Here is a 24512-nt window from a genome sequence, read left to right as displayed (position 1 = left end):
CCAGGTATTCATGAGAGCGAAAGGCGACCTGAGGACCTGTGACTGGAGGCAGTCACACTCCAGAGAGAACTGCAGGCCTGGGAGAAGGAAGGGGATGAGGGCAAAGCAAAGTGCTGCAGGGAAGGCGCCACAGACAGGGTACAGGGACAGAGACCAAAAGGTGTCTGTCATTCACCACCAGCAGGGCCAGGGGCTTTGTCTCCTTTGCTCAGGGGCCTGTGGAATGGGGAGGGGGCCAGGGAGCAACAAGGACAACACAGAAGGAAAAAAAGGAAAGAGAAAAAAGCATAAGAAATAAAAGTTGGGAGAAGTAAGGACTAGGAGAAAAATCTTGCAGCAGATGTATGAAGTGAAGCAAGGGGGAGGGAAGTGGAGGGATATGTGAGTGGGAGCAGAAAACATTTGTGTTTTTAATCCTCACCCAACGATACTTTTCTATTATCTTCAGATGGAGTAGGAGGGAGGGAGAGAGAGAGAAACATCAATGTGAGAGACACGTTGACTGGCTGCCTCCCACACATCTCCACTGCAACCGAGGTACGTGCCCTTGACCAGAATGAAACCCGAGACTCACTGGTCCTCGGGCCGATGTCTAACCACTGAGCAAAAACCAGCCAGGGCCAGGAAACATTTTTACCATTTAAAAAGCAATATATGCTTACTTTTTAAAAAATAGAAAATTATAGAGCTCTGCCAGTGTGGCTTGGTGGATTGAGCATTGTCCCATGGACTGAGAGGTTCAGGTTCAATTCCGGATCAGGGCACATGCCTGGGTTGCAGGCTTAATCCCCAGTAGAGGGTGTGCAGGAGGCGGCCAAACAATGTTTCTCACATTGATGTTTTTATCTCTTCCTTCCTCTCTCTAAAAAAAAATCAATAAAAACATATTTTTAAAAAATCATAATTCTACCACCCAAACATCATCACATTGATGTCTAAACCTTTGAATATCTTTGTAAGCATAGAGGTTTATTCTTTTTCTTCTCTCTCTTTTGTGTATATTTACATTTGTGATTATAGTTGTTTTTCTAACTAGATATAACGTAAGTATTTTTCTACATTATTACAAACACAACAACTCAACTACATGATTTTTGAGGTGTGCCTGTCAGAAAACATGATAGTATTTGAAGGACTGGCTCGGGAGCTGGGCTGTTTAAATAAACCTCAGCTGTAGCACCAGCTGGGACAAATGCCTCTCCACGCCTGCTTCCTTATCTAGAAAAGGAAAAAGTAATGGCACCTCTTCCTAGAGTTGTTGTGCAGATTAAATGCATTGACAAATGTGAAACGCTAAAAGTGATATGTAGAACACAGCAAGCACAAAATATTTCCCTATTTCTGGTGTTGCTGTTCTAAACAACCTTTTTTTATGTGCCCTGGGCTTCTCCATCTATGGTCATTTCTTTGTATAATTGCTAACTTAAACTATATGAACATTCTTAAGTAAAGTGATGCATCAGGCCAAATTGCCTTTCAAAAGGTTTCATGAATTTACTCCGAGCAGTATTGTATGAGAACATTTTGGAAAATAAAATTAAAGCCATGTTTTTAGCTACAGGTAGTCTTTAATTCTAATAAGTCACACCATCTGTATAGCATGAGTTTAAGATTGAGAGCCTGGTTTAATGGATTAAGTGAAATTGAATTCTTTGGGGCCAGGAGGAGGACTTGAATAGTCCACGTAGCCAGCATCCCTGTGAGAATCTGTAAAACACTCTCTCAGCCGTTTTGTGTTTGTCATCAAGTCCCCAGGAAAGTCAGGTGTGCAGGTCAGAAGCCCAGTCGCGGCTGACACAGTGCACGCCGACACTCTTGTTCCTCCTGGTGTGCCTTACAGAGCTCAGCCAGACTTTGCAAAACATGAGCCTGGACCTGCGCCCCGAGGCTTTCTCTCCTCAGGGCTACTCTTTCCAGCTCTACACATGCCTATCAGTGACTGCGTGACAGGTTTTATCTTGTCCTGCAGACATTTGACTTAGTAAGAAGTTCGCAATGGAAGGCAAATATCCTAGTAAAAAAGGACCATTTTCATTGTATTATGTATACTCTAACAAGTAAAATAAGATAGGGTAATGGAAAACCTCAGTTCACCATACTTTACATTTTAATGGAAGTATCGTAACTAAAACAGTATTGATTTTGTAAAAACTAATTATTAAGTTCAAAAGAGGAAAATGTGTTACATGAAACCTTATTTTCCTAGATTGTAATTTAAGAGTTCCATTACCTTTTCAGCAAAAAGTTGAATATTCCTAGTGATGGGATTAATGGACTTGTATACAAGTGTCATTGGGTCTAATATTTGCAAAATTTGAATTAATGAAATCTAAAGTAATGATGCATTAATGTATCTAAGGATAGAGAAGAAAAGTCTAAGTTAGAATCTAGAGGAAAATAAGTATTTGTGGAAGAAAACTGAGTGATATTTCAGAATTGGATGAGGCCACTAACCAAAAAGATATTTCCCAGACATTCAGATAGGAACGAGGAGAGAAAACTTCTATCCCATGGATGATGATTTGGAAGAATAGGAAGTTCCCACCTGATGGAAGTGACAGCCCTGTGAACTATCTTTGGCTGTAAGCAGTGGCCGTGGTTGGACACATAGTGGTAGACACGGTGGACATAGTCCCAGAGGCTGCACAACTTAGTCTGGTGTGCAGAAGGCAGACACAAGTGGAGGCCATGCACACTCTAAGCCATGGATGTGAGGGAAGTTGACTTGTCTAAGAAGTGCTGGGGGAAGTGGTCAGAATGTCCTTGTCATGAAGAACCTTATAAGCCATGTTAAGCTGTTTGGACTTTAGGCTGAAGACGTGGCACATCACTGAAGGATTTTGAGCAGGGGAGTGGGCCTGGGAAAGAACTCAGGAGCATGCTCATGTCAGAGGAACCTGCTACAGAGGTTGAGAAAGAGCGGCTAGAGTTGTTGGAGGAGAATCAGGAACTGGGGCCATGAAAGTGTTTCTGAAAGGAGTGGTTAATGGTATCAAATGCTACCAGTCGATGAAATGAGGGTCCACAACTGTCCGTTGGTTTGCTTGTAAGGAAGTAACTGGTGAGTTGGGTAAAAGCAGCTTCAGTGGAGGGGTGAGGGTCAAAGGCAATGTGCAGTGGGTTGGAGGAGGAAGAGGAAAGGAGAAAGTACAGAGAACTGAGCATGGAGGGAAGAGTCGGGCAGGAGGTGGAGGAGAGGTTGAGTCCAGGATGGCTTTTGGTCTTGTTTTTAAGGAGAGGGGCTTACGGCATATTGAAGTGTGAGAGGAAGGACCTGCTAGAGAGGAAATGTGGATTACATGAAAAAAAGGATAAAACAGATAGTAGAGGGTTTATTCCCCTTGTGAGTTCCTTTTCCTTTTGCTAAAATTGTGTAGGATCTTTCTCTGAGGAGCTCACAAGGACTCTGAAGTTATTTCACATTATAAAATTGGAAGGAAACAAGGGTGAAGAAAACAACAGCAATGCTGATGGGACGCAGAGGGAAGGCTTTGGGAGGACGGGAGGAGGGACCAAGCCCTGGGCTCACACTGTACAACAAGCCGCCAATGGATTTCAATTCAGAAACCCTTAGAGTTGGAAAGGTTCTTGGACATTAATTCATCCAGCTTTTTGAAAAAAAAAAATTTTACTTTGTATTTTTGTAAATAATTTCAAACTTAAAGAGAAATTGCCTGACTAGTAACAAAATCTTTCATATTCCCTGCTCCCAAATTCACCGGTGGTTAACATTCTAACACAGTTGCTTTGTCATTCTCTTTCTTTCTTTCTTTTTTTTTTTATATAAATTTTTTATTTATGTTTTTGTTACAGATATTTTACCTTTTTTACCCATTGGCACCCCCCTCCCCACCCCACCCCCGCCCCATCCCAGGCTTAGTTGTCCATGTCCATTGCATTGCCAATGATGTATCAGATAAGGGGTTAATTTCCAATATACATAGAGTGCTCATACAACTCAACAAAAGGAAGACAAAGAACCCAATTAAAAAATGGGCAGAGGAGCTGAATAGACACCTCTCCAAACAGGACATACAAATGTCATTCTCTTTCTCTCCGTCGAATTCAGTATTGCACATCAGATGTAATGAAGATTACAATAGTACATATGTAAATTATATGTATAGTATAGATATAATTTTTTCTGAACCATTTGAAAATTCCTTGCAGATATCATGCCCCTTTACCCCTTAAAACTTCAGTATATATTTCCTAAGAATAAGGATATGCATTTACATAATCACAGTACATGAGCAAAATCAGGAAATTTGATATTGACACAAGACTATAATTCAATGTATACACTTTATTCAAATTTCACTAATTGTCCCAATAATGTTCTGGGTCCAGGATGACACATTGCACTTAATTGTCATGTCTCTTGAGCCTCCTTTAATCAGGAACATTCCTCAGCCTTCCTTTGTCTTTCATGACATTGATATTTTTTAAGATGACAGACCATTTCTTTTGTAAAATATTTCTTAATCTGGGTTTGTCTGGCATTTGGTCATGATTAGGTTCAGGTGATGCACTGGGGACAGGAATTCCAGGGAGGTGATGCTTGTCTTTCTCGAGTGCACCTCATCAGGAGGTTTGTCACATCATCAGTAATGTCAGCTTTGACCATTATGTTACGGTGGTGTCTGCCAGGCTTCTCCACTGGAAAATGACTATTCGCTTTTTTGTAGTTAATAAGTATCTCACAGGGGATACTTTTAGACTGTACATATTCTGATCCTCCTGAAACGTTCACTCACTAATTTAGCATTCATTGATGATTTTTTTGTTGCTCTTAATCCTCACCCAAGGATATTTTTTCCATTGATTTTTAGAGCAAGTAGAAGGGAAGGAGGGGAGAGTGAGAGAGACAGAGACATCAATGTGAGAGACACATCGATTCATTGCCTCCTCCCTCTGCACCTGCCCTAACCAGGGCTGGGAATCAAACCCGCAACCCAAGTATGTGCCTTTGACTGGGAATTGAACCCTCGACCCTTTGGAACGTGGGCTGATATTCCAACCACTGAGCCACACCACCCAAAGCTGATGATTCTTACCTATTATGGTGTTTGCAAAACAGTGATTTTCTAACTCCACCATTCCTTCTACATTTATTATTAGTTCTCTCTCTCTCTCTTTCTCTCTCTCGTTTCTCTACTTATAATAAGTATGGACTCATAGGTACCTGTGGAAATTAATTCTCTCTATTCTCTACTATTCTCTCTCCTCTCTCTTCTGTTTTTTGATCTCTACTCCTCCCTTCAGTTTCCTTTAAATTATCTAAATTATTAGTCAATTGCTGTAAAACCTTACACAAAGTAAATCTGACCAAGACACATCACTCCTGGTTGGCGCAGGACTAGAGGAGTCATTGCCCTTCCTAGCTCACGTGGAACACAACAGTTCTGTCAGCTACTTTGATTAATACTTTCTTACCCCCAAATTAACTGCTTATGCTTTTGTATACATTTTAGTTTTTTCTTTTAACACACCACTTAGCTGTATAAATTATAGCTAGAGTGCATTTCTCTGTGCTAGTAAAGTACCTCACTTTATTATGCAATTGATATAAACAATTGAAAGTATAATAATCTGGGCTCATTATGCTGTTTCATAAAATTAGCTGAATTGTGGTCAGTGCCAGAAGGCAATCAGGGAAGCTAATTAACTCGTTCAGGCCCTTGGGGAACGGTTGAGTGCACTGTAACAGGCTAAACTTCACAGAGACCCTGAATCAGTTACTATCGAGCAGGGCTGTAGTGAGCCCTCTGGGTGTCATTGTTCCTGTGGGTTTGGACGCAGAGAACTCAAAGGTGCTGGTGGTGCATGTGCTTCCTTTGTCCAGAATGGGGAAGGATTATAAAGTAACAACAGCTGACACTTATTTAATTTATTATAAGTTAGACACAGTCTTAGGCTCTTTACAAAATCAGTCTAATTAATTAATTTCATTGGAGATACAAAAAATTATATTTCCTCACATTTACCTGGTGTTGACATGGTTGGTCAAGTGTTTCTATATATATAACAGCCCTACAATATGGTAAATTCTCCTTTCTCCATTTCACTCATAACCCTGCAGAGGCAAGACATGTCCAAGGTCACATAGCTGGTGAATGAAGAATCTGGGCATGGACGCAGCTGAGAGCTCCTAGTGTTCAACAGTTAATCGTCCCTTCTTCTCTCTTTCCAATTTTTTTATTAGCTAAAATACATATAACTAAATTTACCATCCTAACCATTTTTTAGTGTACAGTTCAGTGATATCCAGTGCATTCATATTGTTGGCCAACCATCATAACTATCCATCTTCAAAACTCTTTTCATCTTGGAAGACTGAATTAAACAGCTCCCCATTTCCCCTTGCCCAGCCCTGTGTGCCCACCATTCTGCTTTCTGTCTCTGTGAACTTGCTCTAGGTGTCTCACTCTTTTTGTGAGTGACTTATTCCATTTGGCCTAATGTCCTCAAGGTTCATCCATCTTGTCACATATGTCAGAATTTCCTTTCTCTTGAAGAATGAATAATATTCCTTAAAAAATAATATTTAAGGATGAATAATATATACCAGTTGGGTTGCTTCTACATTTTAGCTACTGTGAATAATGTTGCTATGAATGTAAGTGTATAAATATCACTTTGAGCCCTGCTTTTAATTTTTGGTTATATACCCAGAAGTGGAATTACTGAATGGTGTGGTCATTGTATTTTTAACTTTTTGAGGAACTGACATTGTTTTCTTTAGTGGCTGTAACTATTTTGCATTTCCAATTTCTTCACATTCTTGCCAATAATTGTTATTTTCTGTTTTGTTTATTTGTATAGTAGCCATTCTAATGGTGTGAGGTGGTATTTCATTGTGGCTTTGATTTGCATTTCCTTTGTAATTAGTGATGGTGAGTAACATTTCATGTGCTTATTGGCCATTTGTACATCTTTTTTGGAGAAATGTTCCTTTTCCAATTTTTAAGAATTATTTTCACCTACTTATTTTTACTTCTTTCAAAGAAATATGTTTCCAACTTTATTGAGGTAAAATTGACAAATAAAAATTGTATATATTTAAAGTGTACAATGAGATGAGTTGATATATGTATACATTATAGAATGATTACCACAATCAAGCTAATTAACATATTTATCACCTCACATAGTTATCATTTGTGTGTGTAGAGAAAACACATGATCTACTCTCTTATCAAATTTGAAGTATACAAAACAGTTTATTAACTATAGTCTCCATGCTATACATTAGATCCCCAGAACTCATTCATCTTATAACTAAAAGTTTATATTCTTTTTTCTTTTTTTTTATCCTCACCCGAGGACATTTTTCCATTTTTTGTTCAGATAGAGTGGGAGGGAAAGAGAGGAAGAGAGAGAGAGAGAAACATTAATGTAAAAGGGACACATCGAGTGGCTGCCTCCCGCACTACCCAAACAGGGCCAGAGTCAAACTGCAACCAAGGTACGTGCCCTTAGTGGGAACTGAACCCAGGTCTTTCTGGACCACAGACCGATGCTCTAACTGCTGAGTCAAACCAGCCAGGGCTGAAAGTTTATATTCTTTGATTAACACCTCCCCATTTCTCCCATCTAATAACTCCTGGTGATCACCGCTCTACTTTCTGATTCTATGAGTTCAACTTTTTTAGATTCCATATATAATTGAATTCATACAGTATTTGTCTTTCTTTCTCTGCCTTATTTTACTTAGTATAATGTTCTCCAGGTTCATCCATGTTGTCACAAATGGCAAGATTTTCTTCTTTCTCCTAATATTCCATTGTATATAAATACCACATTTTCTTTACCCAATCATTCATCAATGGCACTTAGGTATTTCCATGTTTTGGGTGTTATAAATAATAATGCTGCAACGAACATGGGAATGCAGATAACTCTTCAAAATACTGACCCATTTCCTTTGGATATATACCAAGGAGTGGGATTCTTGGATCGATCATATAGTCACTTTATTTTTCATTTTTGAGGAACCTCCATACTGTTTTTCACAATGGCTGCACCAATTTATATTCCCACCAAGAGCATATGAGGGTTCCCTTTTCTCCACACCCTTGCCAGCACTTTTTTCTTATCTTTTTTATAACAGCTATTCTAACAGCTGTGAAGTAATATCTCATTGTGGCTTTGATTTGCATTTCCCTGATGATTAGTGATGTTGAGCACCTATTCATAAACCTGGTAGTCATTTTTATGTCTTCTTAGAAAAATTGTCTATTCAAGTCCTTTGCCAATTTTTAATTAGGTTATTGTATTTTGGCTATTGAGTTGTAGAAGTTCCTCATACATTTCAGAGATTAAACCATCATTATATATATGGCTTACAAGTATTTTCTCCCATTCCATAGGTTGCCTTTTCATTTCACTGATTGATTGTTTTGCTGTTCAGAAGTTTTTTAGTTTGATGTAACTTGTTTATTTTTATTTTGTTGCCTTTGATGTCACATTCAAAAAAATCATCATCAACACCAATTGTAAAGAACTTAACCCTAGACCAAGACAAATCCCCCTATGTTTTCTTCTGGGTGTGTGATGGTTTCAAGTCTTACATTCAAGTCTTTATTTTATGTTAATTTTTGTTTATGGTGTAAGACAGTGGCCCCGTTTCACTCTTCTTCATGTGGCTGTCTAGTTTTCCCAACACCCTTTATTGAAAAAACCTCCTTTTCCCCATGGTGTATTCTTGGCACCTTTGTCAAAGATTACTTGACTGTACATACACGGATTTATTTCTGGGCTATCTGTTTTATTCAGTCAGTCAATGTGTCTGTTATTACAATACAGCATACAGTTTTGATTACTATAACCTTGATACATGGTTTGAAATCAGGAAGTACAATGTTTCGAGCTTTGTCCTTCTTTATCGACATTGCTTTGGCTACTTGGGTTCTTTTGTGGTTTCATACAAATTTTGGGTTAGTTTGTCCTATTACTGTGGAAAATGCCATTGGAATTTTGATAGGGTTGCATTGAATCTGTAGACTGCTTTGGGTATGGACATTTTAACAATTAAATTATTGAATCCATGAACATGGGACATCTTTCTATTCATTTGTGTCTTCTTTCACTGATATCTTATAGGTTTCAGTGTATAGATCTTTCACCTCCTTGCTGAAATTTGTTCCTAAGTATTTTATTCTCTTTGATACTGTTATAAATGGGACTTGTTTTTGTATCTTGATTGTATATTCTGCAACTTTATTGAATTTGTTTAGTTCTAACAGTTTTTTGTTAGAGTCTTGAGGAGTTTCTAGATTGTGTCATCTGTAACCATAGCAATGTAACCTTCTTTTCCAATCTAGATGTCATTTTTTATTTTCCTTGTCTAAATGCTCTGACTAGAAATGGTGAGAGTGGACACTTTTATCTTATTTCTAATGTTAGAGAAAAATTTTCCTTTCACTATTGAGTATAAGTTAGTTGTGGGCTTGTCATGCATGGTCTTTATTAGGTTGAGGTATGTTCCCTCTACACCCGAATTGTTGAGACTTTTTAAAACTCTTGCATCCTTGGGATAAGTCCCACATGATCATGGTGTATGGTCTTTTTATGTACTGTTGAATTCAATTTGCTAGTATTTTGTTGAGAATTTGTGTTCACCAGGAATATTTGCCTGTGATTTTTTCTTCTTCTTGTGTTCATATCTGGCTTTGGTATCAGGGTAATACTGGCCTCGTAAAATGAGTCAGGAAGTGTTCCTGTCTCTCCAATTTTTTTTTTTTTTTATTATTTTTAAAAATTATTTTTATTAATTTGTGTTTTTTTTTTACAGATGTTTCTCCTTTTTTCCCCATTGACACCCTCCTCCCCATACCCCACCCTTTCCCCAGCTTTGTTGTCTTTGTGCATTGGTAAGATTTTTTAAAAGAATTTGAGAAGTATTGACCTTTATTCTTTAAATGTTTGGTAGAATTTACTTACCTTTGAAGCCATCTGATCCCAGACTTTTCTTTGTTAAAAGTTGTTGATTACTGCTTAAATCTCTTTACTTGTTATTGGTTTGTTCAGAAATCCATTATCTTCATAATTCATTCTTGGTAGGTTTCTAGGAATTATCCATTTTCTACATTATCCAGTTTGTAGGTATATAATTTTTCACAGTAGTCTCTGATGACCTTTTGTGTTTCAGTTATAATGTCTTCTTTTTCAATTATAATTTTATTTACTTGAGTTCTCTGTTTTTCTTGGTGAGTCCAGCTAAAAGTTTGTCAAATTTGTTTATTTTTTCCAAAACCAACTCTTTTCCTGGCTGATGTGGGTCAATGGTTGGAGCATTGGCCCAAACACTCAAGGGTCACAGGTTTTATTCCTGGTCAAGGGCACATACCTGGGTTGCAGGTTTGATACCCTGCCCAGGTCAGGGAGTGTGTGGGAGGTAACCAATCAGTGTGTCTCTCTCACATGTTTCTTTTTCTCTCTCTCTCTCTCCCTCCCTCCATCCCTTCCATTTTCTCTAAAAATCAATGGAAAAAATATCCTCAGGTGAGGATTAACAACAACAAAACTCAGTTTTGTTAACCTTTTCTATTGTCTCTCTAGTCTATATCATTTATTTTTGCTCGATTCTTTATTATTTTCTTTCTTATGCTAATTTTTGGCTTTCTTCTTCTTTTTTTTAGTTCCTTGAAATATAAAGTTAGATTGTTTATTTGAGATCTTTCTTTTTTTCCTAATGTAGGTATTTATCACTATAAATGGCCCTCTTAGAACTGCTTTGCTGCATACCATACGTTTTGAAATGTTGTGTTTCCATTTTCATTTCTCTGAAGATACGTTTAATATCTACTTTGATCCATTGGTTGTTCAGGAGTGTGTTGTTTGATGTCCACATATTTATAATTTTTCCAGTTTTTCTCCTATTATTGATTTTATACTGTTGTGGCTGGAAAAGATACTTGATATGATTTCAGTCTTCTTAAATTTGTTAAGACTTGTTTTGTGGCCTAACATATGATCTATTCAAGAAAATGTCTATGTGCACTTGAGAAGAATATGTATTCTGCTGCTGTTGAATAGAATGTTCAATATGTACCTCTTAGGTTCACTCAGCTATTTTTATTGGGTTGTTTTTGTTCTTGAACATAAGGAGTTCTCTATATACTCTGGACAGTAATCCTTTATCATCTATATGATTTGCAAATATTTCCCCCATTTTGTGGGTTGCCTTTGTACTCTATTGGTAGTACCTTTTGATACACAAAAGGTTTTAGTTTTCATGAGGTTCAATTTGTTTATTTTTTCTTTTGTTGCACATGGCTTTGGTGCTATATCCATGAAAAGATTCATTGCATAACGAACATAACAGTCTGAGGAACGAGGTAGTCCCAGAGACGTGGAAGTGGGGTACAGACTGACAATCCGCTGAAGAGGGGGTGGGGGGAGAGATAAACCACAGAACTTATATGCATGTATGTATGAACATGAACAATGGGCATAGACAACAAAAGTGGGGACAGGGTGGGGAGGGATGGGGAGAGAGGAATCAGTGGGTGAAAAAGGGGAAATATCTGTAACAAAAAGAAATAAATTAGTTAAATAATAAGAAAAACAAATAAAATAATAAATCATAGAAAACATTATATTGGAAAATAAAAATTTTTCACAAACCCACCAGCAGAAATTAAGAAGCATTAATATGTTTATAAAAAGTATTACAGGCTTTTAAAAATATTCCTTTAAAAATAAAATACATGGTTATATTTTGTAAAAAAAAAAAAAGATTCACTGCAAAATCCAGTGTCATGAAGCTTTAGTCCTATGCTTGTTTCTAAGAGTTTTTTTTTTAATTAAAAATATTTTTCAGTTACAGTTTACTTTCAGTATTATTTTGTATTGGTTTCAAGTGTATCTTCTAAGAGTTTTATCTCTTAAATTCAGGTCCGTAATTCTTTTTTTTTTATCCTCACCCAAGGACACTTTTTGCATCCATCTTCAGATAGAGCCAAGGGAGAGAGGGAGAAGAGAGAGAGAAACATCGATGTGAGAGAGACACATCAAGTGGTCACCACCCACATGACCCCAACTGGGACTGGGGACAAACTGCAACCGAGGTACGTGCCCTTAGTGGGAACCGAACCCGGGACTCTCTGGTCCATGGGCTGAGGCTCCAGCTGCTGAGCCAAACTGGCCAGGGCTCTAATTCATTTTGAGTTAATTTTTTAATATGGTGTTAGGTAAGGGACAGCTTCTCCTTTTTTTAAAAAAAGGAAAAGAATATTATTTTTTATTTCAGAAGTAGCACATATTTATTGTAGAAAAATAAGAAAATAGAAGAACCTAGACAAAATCTCTTGTAATAGTGTGGTACACATAATTTCATATATATATATATATATATGTATATATACACACACACACAAATATATATATATATTACTGATTAGTAATTTGTTGTTTATATAACTAAAATATTATGAGCAACTTTCATGTCATTAGAGATTCTCCAATATAATTCTCAATTACATTTAATAATTTATTGTTTAGAATTTATTATTAAGTAATTTAACAAATCTTCTGTTGTTAGATATTTGTTATTTAAATTTTTTGCTGTTTAAAAAATACTAATATATATATATATTTTTTTAATCCTCACACGAGGACATTTTTCCATTTTTTGTTCAGATAGAGCGGGAGGGAGAGAGAGAGAAACATTGATGTGAAGGGACACATCGAGTGGTAAAAAATACTAATATAAACATCATTATGGTTAAGTATGGTTAAGTATTTCATACGTTCTTATATTATTTTCCTGGGATAAGTTCTTAGAAATAGACTTTCTGAGCCCAGGACTGTGCCTATTTTAAGAATTATGATTCTTGCTGGCATGTTGTCCTTCAGAAAAGAACCTACCAATTTACATTCCCCCTAAGTAGTAGACATGGGTGACTATTCACCGTGTTTTTACTAAACCTAGGAATTAAAATCTTAAGTGACCTATAAGAATTTGGTGCATGGAACCTTTTTTTTATTATTACTGATGCTCTCATTTGCACTTTTTTTTAAATCTTCACCTGAGGATATTTTTCTATTTATCATCAGATACAGTGGGAAGGGAGGGAGGGAGAAAAGGGGAGAGAAAGAGACACATCAGTGTGAGAGACACACATTGACTGGTTGCCTCGCTCATGACCTGACCAGGGCCAGGGACAAACCACAACCAGATATGTGCCTTTGACCAGAATTGAACCTGAGACTTACTGGTCCTCAGGCCCACGACGTTCTAGCTGCTGAGCCAAAGCAGCCAAGGCATCGTTTGCACTTTCAATAATTAGCAATGTCAAGGGTTTTATGCTTATCAGTTATTTATCATCAAAAAGAGAAAACCTAAGCCCTCTTTTGTCATATGTGCTGTAAATGCTTTCCAAAATGTATCATTTGCTTTTCGATTTTATTTGTGGTATTTATAGAAATGTTCCATTTTTTGGTAGCTAGAGCTATCATTAATTATCCATTTTCCACATTTAGTGCATTCTATGGAAATTATTTCCCATTCTTTTTTTAAAATATGTTTTTGTTGAATTTTTTTAGAAAGAGAGGAAGGGTGAGAGAGAGAGAAACATCAATCAGCTGCCTCCTGCACGTCCCCCCACTGGGGATAGAGCCTGAAACCCAGGCATGTGCCTTGACGGGAAATTGAACCTGGACCTCTCAGTCTGTGGGATGATGCTCAGTCCACTGAGCCACACCCGCCGAACCAGTATTCCCCATTCTTAGTACATGTTAACATGTATCTTTTTATCCCTAGAATCTTTGTATTATTATTTTTAAAGTTCATCTAACTGACATTTATTTTGATCTATGGTATTTAAGAGGTATGCAATTTTTTATACTTATTTTTTGCCACATGTGCCAACACCATATGAAAATTTTAAAATGTATTTTAATCACTAATATGTATATTCTAAATTCATATTCAGCTTGTTCCTAGTCTTTTAGTTTTGTTCCACTGATTTGTTTCTTTGGTTTTATTAGCATACTTTTTAATCACACTATAGTTTTACAATGTGTTCTACATTCTGGTAGAGAAAAATTTGTCCCCTGCCTATTTTTCCTTTGTGTGCTACTTTTTAAAAATTGAATTTCCTTATTTACGTTTTTCAGTTAGTTGTACTTTAGTTATTTTCCCAGTTCCCATTGCCCTACAACTCCCACCGGGGTCCTGTTGGAATTGTGTTTAGAGATTAATTGTATGTATTTACCATGCTGAGCTTTCTCACCACAAACATGATGTATCTCCAGTTATCCAAACCTTTTTTGAGTCCTTTGGTAAAGATCTGTATTTTTCTTCTTTTTTATTTCTGAACATGTCTTATTAGTTAGTCCTGGTAAGGGAAGGAAATGTTATCAGGTTACAAACCAAAGTAAAAACTGGCCCTTTCACTCTAGCTTTTGGTGAGATCTTAAATCTGTTAAACAATAGTAAGCAAAGCTGTTTCAAGTGTAAACCACTATACTAGCCAACAGTAAGACTTATGTGGTCTTTGGAAGAAACTCTTTCTTCAATAAAAGATGTATATAAATTATACATCCTCGTATACAAATAAGATTTAAAGTTTAGATTTGAGCTCACTATTCACCCAATTACACGCTTTAAAAAAGACCTGTTTGAAACAAAAGAAAAAAGTTTCTTCACATTTTTTATGAAATGAGTGTACACATCATGAAGAAAAATCAAGTTTCTATTAACACAGGCCATGATCAGCTGTAAAATCTGAGCTATTATAAAATGCCTCAATACTTTATTTGAGGTATTGGCTTTAGAATACACTATAAGTACAACTAATAAATCCCCAATTTTCTATGCTAACGAATGGAGAAGACTCTACTACAAAGATGTCATCTTTCCATTTTAAGTGTCCCATTTACTTTTCACAATCAAAAGTTTTGTTCTTTTCACAAAGCTCTAAATCTTTTGGAGACAGAGTGGGTCTCACAGTTCTAAAAGCATTTTCAAAATCGGTGTAAGCTGTCGGTGGAACTTGATCTGGTGTTATGGTGGCGACGTGGTCAGTCTGTAAACTGCGAACGGGACAAAGGGACGCCTCTCTGCACAGCCGTGTCGTGTCAGGCGGAGAACCCTTCAGACGGCTTCACGTCCAGGTCAGCTTCCTCCTCACAGAGGCAAACCTGCTCCCTGGGCATCCGATCAATTACCATCGATTTCGGGGCTGATGCTTCTGGGAAGGGGCTGTAGAGCCTTTTCTCCACCTTCCTCTGGGAAGCTTCCTCAATTTCTTGAGGCCGATTGGTTGCTCCCACCACTAGCATAAGATCTTCAGAAAAATGGGGTTGTTCCATCTAACTGACCTTAAAACTCTGTTTTTATCCTCCTAAAAGACTCATGCTCACCCTCTCCCTGCTGAGATAACAGGGAATCATTTTCATCAATAAGTATCACAGCCGGCTGCTGACACCTTGCTACAGCAAACAATGCACAAACCATTTTCTTCCCCTGCCTACCCACTTAGAGGTCAAGGAGGAAGCAGAGATACTGAAGAAGCTAGTTGCCCAGACTGACTAGCAACGCACTTGCCAATCAGGGTCTTCCCAGTCCCAGGAGGATCAAAGAACAGAATTTCTTGAGGGGGCTGGGGTTTCCTCATTAACCAGTAGAGATGTCTGGCCTCATCATGGGCCACACAACTATCTCTTTTACTGTAGCTTCAGCAAATTCTACCCCTGCAGCATCTTCCCAGTTTACTGGGGGCTTATGGTCCATAATATCATTCATTCACAATCAGTTCAATCATCTTTGGTTCCAAGTTCTTCAGATGCTCATCAATTGAATGTGCTGGTTCTGTGGGTCCAGTGCTGTCAGGCTTATGCTGTACCCCTTCTTTTGGATCTCCTGCCCAGTCTTGCTTAGATACAGGAGTGACAAACTTCCCAAATATTCTTCGGGATCTACTGGCTCCCAGAGACTCTTTTACACCACCATATGAAGACCCTGATGTGTGAGGGGGTATGTGAGATAGATGTATATGTATATGTATATGTATATATGGGTATATGTATGTGTGTGTGTGTGTGTGTGTGTGTCTGATCTACCCATAATCATTCTTTTGCGGTTTTAGAAGTAGCCAGGCTGCTTTCCTCTCTTTGGCCATTGTGTTCTGTCTTACTAAAAGCCGCATTCAACACTGGGGTGGAAAGTGCATCAGTGGTGCCAGAGAAAACAAGACTGATTGGATGGGAACATGTTTAGTTCTATGCTGGCTTCTGGAGAGCTGTTGCCTCCCTTTCTGACATGTACAATAATGGTGTGGCGTGGACTTTTGCACTGCCTCATTCACCAAGAGGGATTGAGAACATGGGACACGTCTTTGGGGTGTTTGTCACCACAGGTGGCTGGGCATTCTGAGAGCCCTTCAAAGGACTGCCCTCAGGGATGTCTTGGGTCCTATGTGTACCATGAGCTGGGTTAGTTAATGAGTCCCTCTCCTTAGAACCACCACAAACACACATTTAGGAGATCAAAGAGAGCAGCCTCTTTTGAATTACTACTGATGCATCAGAAGGTGCCAGCAGAGAGTCTTGGAACTTTCTGCAAGGCTGCATCATCTCCTGGTCATTACTTATTTTGAAAACATTATTTATTGGCAATCCAGACTCCCACTTGTCATGGTCAGTTTGCTGAGATCTTGCTAAAATTAAAATGTTTTCCGCATAGATATTCAAGCCAGTTTCAACACTGTCAGAATCAATAATTGCAGAATATTTCTCTGCATATTTTTTGAACAGTTTGATAGCACAGACCTGGGAAACCTCAGAGTTTGCCATGCATACTGCATGCCAGTGTCTGCCTTGGGTAGGTCCCTGCCTTCCGTCTCCTGTACGCGGGCCGGACGCAACTGCAAAGGAATTCTTAGGCCATTCGCTCAGGTGCACAGACCTAGGGCTGAGGCCTGCATTCTAGAGATTCAAGCCTGGTCCCCAAGAAAAAGTAAATGAATGATCTTAAGCAAGCCTCTTAATACCGCTGAGTCTTCAGTTTGATCTGGAGACTCCAGAAAGCGTGCAAACCGACGTGCGCCTGCCTGTATTTTTCTTATATATTAGTTTCAGTTTACTCACTTATAGTTTCAGATACTAATTATTTCACCTCTCTTTAATTCTTTGCATTCTTGCAACAAATCCTACTTAATCTTTAACTTCCTTCTAGATTATTTGTTCTAATGCTATATTAAATATATTTGTAACTATACTCTTAAGACGTATCTGTAGATCGGGGGTGGTATATTTGACAGATTTTGCTTTCACAGTGAGCTAAGTTCAGGAAATTCAAGTTTTCCATTGCCTTCTCTAGAAAAGCTTAAAGAGCACCATCTGCCAATAGCAGAGTTATTAAAATTCACTACTAAAACATCAGGGCCTCGCAATTTGAGAGACACCTTTTTGGGAATGTTTCCCCCACTTATCTGTGTTTTTATGTTTGTTTCAAATTTTCTATATATTCTTGAATCAATTCTTTTAACTTACATTTTTCTGATGGGGGGTACTATCTATTTCCTCAAAATTTTAAAGATTAGCCTAAGGCTCTGCATAGACTTCTATTATAACATTAATATAATATATATTAATTATTAATATATTAATATATATATTTCCTTTCTCATTTCAAATGTTACATTTTCTCTCTTTTTCTTAAGTGCACTAGTCAGATATTTGTACATTCATTGATCTTTTTAATGTTCCATCTTTTGAAGTTAAGTATATTTATAGTTTCTAAATTCATTGAAAAATTCATTCTTTCTGCCTACATTGTTTGTTGTTGGAGTAAATGTTTAGTTTAGTTACTTTTATACTCTGTTATTTAATTTCAAAAGCATTTCAGGCTTTACATTTTCCTCTGAGAATGATTTAGTGTGCCTCTCATATTTTTATGTTGTATTCCCATGTCATTAATTTTTAAGGTTCTATAATGGCAGTTTTGATTTTCTCCTTGTCACAAAAGTTATTTGCAATAGCCAAGCATGGTTTCTTACATGATAAATTGAACTCTTCATCATAATTGTTTTCTTCTCTCTACCGACAAGTTCACAGAAGAGGGGTGGTAGTTTGGGGAGCAGGGACAGTGATGACAGATTGTCAGCACACCTTCTCGTGCACACAGACATTTTCCCTTATTGTATATGTCCCTGTCTGTGTCAAACTGGCCCCAAATGGCAGCAATAAGAAGGTTTTATATGAAAAAGAAAATATCTCCTTACTTCATCATGGTTGGAGTCTCCAATTGCATATCACTTGGATTGCTATATAGCAAATTGTGTGTGTATGTTAAGTAAACGCTGTTTGGAGAAGTTAAATAAGAAAAAATATATATATTAATATAATTAGATACAAAAATTACCCAAAATAGTCTGCTCCCATATTCTAACCAAAGGCTAAGGAATCCCATTGTGCCTATAGAAAACCAAATCTTAAAAGAGAAAAATATGGCTGTTACAGTTAGTTATTTATCCAAATCAAACTACACATCAAAAGGACCAAGGAAGTTCATTGTTCATAATTATAGTGAAGTTTTTTGCACTGGGCTTTGGTTTTGTAATACAAGTGCTTTCTGGATGATCTGTGTGACTTCTGTTTGTTGTTTTATCTTATGGGCCTTTCCTAGGATAGGCTGCCCACATCTGCTCCTTTCCCGGGGAAACTCTCTGTAAGTTTGCTGCTCTGTAAATCTCTGCAATGACGTTTCCTCAAGACAGCCCTTGCCTTGTTTTAAGTACCATCCCGTCTGGGCAGTTTGAAGATTTGCTTGGGTCTATGAACTCCCCTTATTGTCTGTATGTTGAAGAAACAGTTTTGTTTAGTACTGACTAGTTTGAAATTAAAAAAAAAAAAACCCCAGAAAACTAGCAGAGCTCTTACTCCTAACATTTGGGTGCTGCACTAGAAAGAATAATATCATCAAAGAATGACAGAGCAATATGTTTTAGAAGGAGGTTATATGTTTTCCTTATTTTACTAATCAGTGCTAATAGCAATAAGAATTGGGATCAAGGAACTACTCAATTCAAGGGACTTCCAGACAATCATAGTGGAAATGTTACGCACATCATTACAATTCTAGAACTCATGTTAAGTCAAGGTAGTAGGTATTTTGTTAAAACACGTAAATGCTTCAGAAGACATTTGCTGTATAGTGCTAAGAACCTAGGTTCTGATGTCACAGAGCTCTAAGTTAGAAATCTGCCTCCCACCAGCTGTGTGACATGCTGCAAGTCACATAATGCTAGTACTATTACTACTAGTAACAGTGAGATTATCTAACATGTACTGAGTAGTTACTATATGATAGGTAGAGTTTTATACTTAGTACTCCATAGTGTTTTATGTTTACTATTTCATTTAATCCTCATATAAACCTTGTGAGGCAGGTACTCTTATCATCATTTACACACAAGCAAAAGGAAGAACTAAATTCTTCAAGTACACACAATTAGCATTGGATCTGGAGCAGGAGCCCAGTTATTCTGTCTCCACATTTCAAACTTTTAGCCACACACAGCTGCCTCTCAGAGCCTCGGTTTCCTTATCTAAGGCATAGTACAGTTCCTTTATAAACTGGTCATTCTTGTCACTGCTGGTGGTGTTGCTATTAACAGTGATTGTTACATTAGTCGATTCCTATCTGAAAGGATTCACACACTCTTTCTTCTTTGCAGCTGTATCTCTGTGAACAGAGCCAGGCTCTGCTCACTTCAGAAAGGCTGGTAGAATTACTGCGGGGTCACCGATGACTCAAGCACCCCATACGTGACCACTAAATGCCTGTCTAGAGGCATACACTCTCCAGTGATGTGCTCCGTTTGGTAGGATAGGTAACTTTCTCCGTCAGAGCCATGGACGATGGCCATGAATCTGAGTCGAAAGGCACACATGGGGTAATCCCTGTGTTTTACCTTTCCCACAAAGAGAAGGTTTTTCCTGCTGGCAGCTGTAGTTGTGAGATTTCGCCCAGGCAACTTTATGAAGTTATCTGACCCTATAGCACCATGTGGATTTTCAAAGGCAATTGCTAATCAGGAATTTTAATTCAGAACAGCAGCCTTTTAAAGCTGTCTGGTTCAAGAGTCGCTTTAATGGCAGTCCTGTCTCAATTACCAACAACTAACAGAGAGCAGCATTTCAGAGCATCAGTCACGACTTAACTGTGAGCCTCAAGGCTAGATGTATAAACATTAAAGATAACTTTTTGCTATGGAAATAATTTTAGAACGGACATAGGGGATGCGACAGCTGCCATCCAAAGCTGCCCTGCACCAAGAGAGACTGGTCTGGAAAAGCCAGGACTGGCCAGACAGCTCCTAATCCTCAGAGGAGCCTGCTTGTTGTCGCCCAGTGTACTCACCCCACCGCACACGGGCAGGCAGGCAGCACGGTGCCACATCTGGAGCTCCTTCTGCTCGCTGCCCCGAGCCATGGGGCCTCAAAACCATGGCTCACATGCAAAGTACTTGGCTGGTATGCTACACAAATATTTAAATGCCTACCAAGTTAAAACTTCCATTTCCAAAGCAGTATTTTTTGGAGCTAGGTCTACCCGCGTCAGCATCACCCTGGGTGCTTCTTAGAAACGTAAATGCCCAGGTATGTTTATTTATTAACTATGTTATTATTTATTTCCCATGTTGGCATGTAAGCTCTGGAGAGTGAAAACTGGTCTGTTTACCCTCGTACCCCAGCATCCCTAACAGTATGTAGCACATAGTAAGCACTCATTTTTTTTTTTTATCCTCATCCGAGGACATTTTTTCATTTTTTGTTCAGATACAGTGGGAGGGGGAGAGAGAGAAATAGAGAGAGAAACATCGACGTGAAAGGGACACATCGAGTGGTTGCCACCCACATGACCCAACCAGGGCCGAGAACACACTGCAACCAAGGTACATGCCCTTAGCGGGAACCGAATCCTGGTCTCTCTGGACCACAGGCCGACGTTCTAACCGCTGAGCCAAACCAGCCAGGGCTAAGTGCTCATTAAACACTTATGGAATTAATTAATTCCTGGGTCTTATAACTGACCTACTGAATCAAAATCCCTAAGTGTAGGGTCAAATAATCTGCCTTTTAAGGATGTACACAGGTGATTTTTATGAATGCTAAATTTTAAGAACCACTGTTCTAATGTAATTCAGCCAATTCTAAGATAAATGGAAAGATGAAAAGTTTTGTCTCCAGAGGCCCCCACACTAGCCGTCTGGTCAGAGAGTAAGGTAAAGTAAACATATTAATATCATCCTTGGGTTAAACTTCTGCCTTCGAGTTACACGCCTGTAACGAGTGTTGGCCTGCAGTGTGCCAGGTCTGGGTTCCGAAGTGGACAGAACAATCACGGTGTAGAGGCAGAGTGCCTAGAAAAGACAGGAGCCTGCCCTGCCCAGAGCCACACCCGTCACTCTCCTCTCTGCAAGACGCAAACCTGTGCACTGGATTACATTAGCCCCCCTTATCCACAGTTTCATTTTCCACAGTCAACCACAGTCCCAGAATATTACATAGAAAATTCCAGAAGCAATTTGCAAGCTTTAAATCGTGTGCTATTCTGAGGAGTATAATGAAATCCCACACGGTCTTGCTCCATCCTCCTGGAACATAAACCATCCCTTCGTCCAGGGCCTCCACGCTGTAGACGTCCCCTACCCACTGGTCACTTGGTAGGCATCTTGGTTATCAGATTGACGGTCACAGTATCAGTGCTTGAGTTCAAGTCACCCTTATTTTACTTAGTAATGGCCCCAAAGTGTAAGAGTAGTAATGGTGACAATTCAAATGCCCAAGAGAAGCTGTGATGTGCTTCTTTTGAGTGAAAAGGTGAATACAGACAATAAGCTATTTTCAGAGAGAGAGACAGAGACCACATTTAGTTAACTGTTATTACAGTATATTGCTTAATTGTTCTGTTATTAGTTTAGCTCTTACTGTGCCTAATCTATAAATTAAACTCTCTCACAGGTTTGTATGTATAGGAAAAAACATAGTGTATATTGTGAGTATATCCACCGGGCCTTGAACTGTGTCCCTCTGCCCCTTCCGCTGCCCCTCAGCTCACTGATGTGGAAATGGAGCTGGCTGTATGTTCACGGCTGCTTTCCTGGGAGACGTGAATGACACCTCTGATCCATGAAAACCACATACTACCTAAAAGGATCTATCTTATCCTAAAAGACTCCAGTCTTTCCAAACGGTTTCCTATATGTTTGGCCCTTTGAGTTTGTGCTGGAAGCTTGGCATTTTATTTCTAGTTACAACCTGCCTTTTACCCACTTTTGATCTTGGGCAGTCACTTTGCCTTTCCTGGACTGTTTTCTCATTTGTAAAATAAGACAGTTAAACTAGAACCAGGTCTTGAGCCCCTTCCGATTCTAATGTACCCTAATCTGTGACCCCTTACAGCCTGAATTTAACAGAACCTCCAGAAGGGATCGGATGAGCAGGTAGGGATTGTCAGACTAGTCCACCGTGCCTGGTTTGGGTAGATTAGGTAGAACTGGGGATTTGTAAACAGTGTCTGGGAATTCTGTCAATGTCCATATTACTGCAAAGGTACTACAGTAAAGTTAATGTGCTTAGAACTTTATATAGAAGAACAATACCTGCATTTGCTCTGAAATGTGAACATTTTGTTCATAGCGGGGCAGAGCCTGACCCAGGAGAGGTGGAAATCACCACGTGGAGGGTGCTCCCAGGGGCAGCTGTGAAGTCAAGAGAGACGTGTAGGGAGCGAGAGGCCATCTCCACCTTGGCATTCCCTGTGTCTCTGCGTATGTCCCTGTCACACAGGAGTTCCCCATAGGTGGCTGCTCAGAACTGGAGTGTGTCCTCTGCACCAAATGTACACTTGATGGTCTTTGTCCCACCACCCTGACTAACTGATCACTGGGAGCTTGTCCATTCCTGTCGCCACGTAGCTGCATCTGAGCTGCCTTTGGGAAACAGCTTCACATAAATCTGGTCCCAGAGCCTTCAGGCCTAATGTCTGCTTTATAGTCCAGCTATTTGCAACACCACCTTTATTAGCCTGAAATGAAAATTGTAGAAAATATAACTTACCCGCTCACTATAGAATGTCCGGATTATGTTTTAAACAGAGAAATGTTAGCAAAGTAATTAACAATAAAATAACATTTCAATATGTAAAAGCTTAGGCAAGATCACACTAGGAGGTGTAACGAAGCAGCCCAGTCCCTGAACTACACCTAGAATCACGGGTGCACTACTGAGCTAGTGACAAATACTGAAGCCCCGTGTGCTGCTCACTAAATGCCAGCATCCCCCATGGACATTTATTGTTACTACCTCCTCCTCATAAGTTATTTTCCAAATTCCTTTTATTAAGAAAATCTAGATCAAGGACCTTGATGTGAAAAGTTTAAACAGTTTAGCAACCTCAAGAGAGCTATGTTGGTTTAAAGAATATTTCACTGCTTCTCGTGCTATGTACCTATTTGGTCTGCCCTTTGCCTGTTTTTCCCCAAATGTCTGAAGATAGGAATGTCACAATACATAATAGCAATCCCTACAATAAAAGCTAACATTTAGCCCTGGCCGGTTTGGCTCAGGGGTTAGAGCGTTGGCCTGCGGTCCAGAGAGACCGGGGTTCGGTTCCCGCTAAGGGCACGTACCTCATTTGCAGTTTGTCCCCGGCCCTGGTTGGGTCCTGCAGGTGGCAACCACTCGATGTGTCCCTTTCACGTCGATGTTTCTCTCTTTCTCTTTCTCTCTCTCTCCCTCCCTCCCACTCTATCTGAGCAAAATGTTGAAAAGTGTCCTTGGGTGAGGATTAAAAAAAAAAAGCTAACACTTATTGACTGCCTCCCATATGCCAAGCACTTTTAAAATAAGTTTGCATTTATTAACTCGTTTAATCCTCATAATTCCATAAATAATATCATTATCACTATATTCTAGGAATAGTAATAATAATGCACACAGGGAAACTGAGAAACTTGTCTAAGATCATACATCTAGCTTTTTGGAGAAATCAACTCTTCTGGTTATTATAATAATGGGGTTTTATAGTAAGTAAAGTACTATCTATGTTTTTATTTTAGGAAAGAAACGTTACAAGGATGAAAGGGTTTTCTTTCTCCAATTTCTGTTTGAAATTTAAGCCCATAAGTTCTTGGCCTGCTTCAGGTTTTTAGCACTTAGATTGTAATAAGGTAGCTTGTTGACTTAATATTTCATTCAAATGCTTCAGAACGGATTTTCTCTTCTTGGTATTCCATCTGTATGTGATGTTGCATGTCCATTCCCTAGAAGATTTGAAATACAAATCTTTTTCTGCACTCTCCCTCCATTGTCAGATGTCTTGCTCCAAAGCAGCCTTGTTTCAGCTGATTTAGGGGATGATGTAAAAAGCAGGGTCTGTGCAAAGTGCAGGTGCACAAGTCCAATCAGCCCACTGTGGTCAGGAGTCCCTGGAGCGTGCCAAAAATTGCAGTCTTGCATCATTCAGAGAAGAAATGCATTTCTTTTTTAAAAGA

At 38.8% G+C, this 24512-nt stretch overlaps 1 protein-coding gene and 1 pseudogene across 1 annotated transcript in view; one reads left to right on the top strand and one right to left on the bottom strand.

Moving 5' to 3' along the window:
* GAD2 (glutamate decarboxylase 2) overlaps window positions 1-24512 on the top strand; it is a 77600-nt gene that overhangs the window by 25433 nt on the left and 27655 nt on the right.
* LOC118637962 lies at window positions 14886-16803 on the bottom strand (annotated as a pseudogene).

This window comes from Molossus molossus, unplaced genomic scaffold (assembly GCF_014108415.1).
Source record: "Molossus molossus isolate mMolMol1 unplaced genomic scaffold, mMolMol1.p scaffold_m16_p_1, whole genome shotgun sequence".
In the NCBI taxonomy this organism is placed as follows: domain Eukaryota; kingdom Metazoa; phylum Chordata; class Mammalia; order Chiroptera; family Molossidae; genus Molossus; species Molossus molossus.
The sequence above is the reverse complement of the archived record's forward strand: the minus strand, read 5'-3'. Positions and strand labels throughout refer to the sequence as shown.